This window comes from Nannospalax galili, unplaced genomic scaffold, assembly GCF_000622305.1.
Source record: "Nannospalax galili isolate Female #2095 unplaced genomic scaffold, S.galili_v1.0 scaffold281, whole genome shotgun sequence".
Classification (NCBI taxonomy): Eukaryota; Metazoa; Chordata; class Mammalia; order Rodentia; family Spalacidae; genus Nannospalax; species Nannospalax galili.
Window position 1 is genome coordinate 5,405,538 of NW_008349068.1, and position 2,273 is coordinate 5,407,810.

At 36.8% G+C, this 2,273-nt stretch overlaps 1 protein-coding gene across 4 annotated transcripts in view; it reads right to left on the minus strand.

The window, feature by feature from the left end:
* The window catches only part of Plekhm3 (pleckstrin homology domain containing M3), a 188,329-nt gene that overhangs the window by 25,463 nt on the left and 160,593 nt on the right, over positions 1–2,273 (minus strand). The gene's annotated exons all lie outside the window — the stretch shown is intronic.

Consider the following 2,273-nt stretch of genomic DNA (forward strand, 5'->3'; position numbering starts at 1 on the left):
GCTGGTAACTATAATAATTTAAAGAGGATGCAATCTGGCAGATTGGGGGCTATTTTCAGTTTGTAATTTTTAATTTCTTAGTGTTTTAAAAAATGAGAATTTTAAAAATTTGAAGTTTTTCCATTAAAAACATCAACAAATACCGATAACCCATATTTTTGACTTCTTCTGAAAAACCCGATGATCTAGCAAAACTAGCCTGAATTCCAGCATGATGACAAATCTTGCGCATTCCCAAGAAGGTTGTACTGTCAACATGACCGCTGTCCACCAGGCCCTGGGACTGGGCATCTGTCTGCCCGCCACTGTCATTTTACATGCTGGCCTACAAACACCCATGAGTTTGGAACCATGGTCAGTCACATCCTTCTTCACTGAACTAATATTCATGGGCTTCAAAGACTTTAGCACTGTCTACATCAGCAAGACAAAATCTACCTTTAGTTCCCTGCCATTAATGTTGATTTTGACATCAGAAAAAAGATGAAATTAATTTGGAGACAGCCAGAAATAACTAGAAATAGCTAGCTGGACACCTTTTTTCAAATAAACACATGGCTAAAATTATAATTTTACTAAAACTAACATCTGAGGGAAATGTAGTAATCATGCCCACAGAAATGGCAATGGCTAGGCAAGTGATAGTGACTGGGATTTTAAAATAAAGACTTCAAAGAATGCAATCACGTCTTAGTAGAGACAGAAATGAAGACAGTTTTAAGCATGAGAAACAAATACCACGATGTTTTAACAATACAGCTCTGGTTACCTCTAGGGGGGATGAGTCAGAGAAGCCTGTCTGCTACTTTGTAGCGCGTATTTTTCCATTTTAAAAACAGCTAATGCATATTATCTTGAATTGAGATGCCGAAATGGAATAAAAAATCAAGTTTACTTCCTTTTAGGAATGGAGTTTTTTCCTTAATAAGGAGGGTAGAAACTATCCTGGCTGTTTTCTGAGCCAGGCAAGTCTGCATTCTACTGTTCCTCACTTCACAACCTTTAGAAAGCTGCAGGGAGACCTCTTGTACTTCTGTCCTCACAGGGACCAGTGACTCCAATAATCCCTAGTACAGCATTTCCTAATACCAACATATGATACACACTTTCTAAGAAAGAACCACTGCCAAATGATATACCCAACCACCAGTAAATCCTTCCCATGTGTCACTGGGTTATTTCTAAATTGTGGTAACAATCTTTCTGTTGAGTTTTCCTTTTCCCTTCCTTAGGTGATCAAGCTTAATGAGTCACTTAAACAGAGGCCCCAGGATTTAGGACAATCTGGAAACCAGGTGATGAGAAGACTGGAGGGAAACGTGAGTTTTCATCTAGGATCTAAAGACTGACCAATTTGCCATACAGCTTTTTCTCTAACTAGACAATTTCACTGGGACAAAGGTATGAACATTCTGACGACTCTTAAAATATCTCACCAACTTTAAATGACCAGTGATGTATATTTATTTCTATCTGAGGAAATTAATAAGCTTTTAAAAAATTAATTTAGGCGTTGCTATCTCTATAATATCTAGACTCTCTAGCACCTGACATATACCTACATTTTATTCACTTATTATTGCTAATAAAAATCTGTTTCCCCCCCTTGAAGAAGCCACTCCCATTTAATTTTATGGCATTTCAAGGTTAAACTTTTGAATTTTTTATTAGCTATTGCTAGAATATTGGGATATGCTGACATTTGTGTTCAGTTACATAGGAACACACTACTGAACTTTCATTGGTGATAATCATTTTTTGATGATTCCTTTGGGTTTTCTGAAATTTCAAGTAATAATAGCATTAGTGACAATTCTTGCTATTTCATTTGACAGACAAATTGGAAATGATGAAGTCTACCATCAGGAATTCATCTCCACCAAACACAGGCGTCCTGTCATTCAACCATGTTTTATTGATTCCGTCTTCCATTTTTGAAATAAATGGAAACAGCTTTATTGGAATATAATTCACATACCACACAACTTAATAAAAACATAAACCTTTGTTTATTCATAAAGTTGTACACCCCACTACAACCAGTTTTAGAACTCTGACAGCCTTCCCTCAACCTCCCATATGTAGAGTTAGTCACCTTTCTCCCTTATCCCATTTTTCCAAGCCCTGATAACCAATAATCCACTTTCTGTTTCTCTAAATCTGACTATTTCATATAAATAGAATCACAGTGTGTGTGTGTGTGTGTGTGTGTGTGTGTGTGTGTGTGTGTGTTTTACAGCACAAATGGGGGGGAGAGAGGATATATTGAGAGT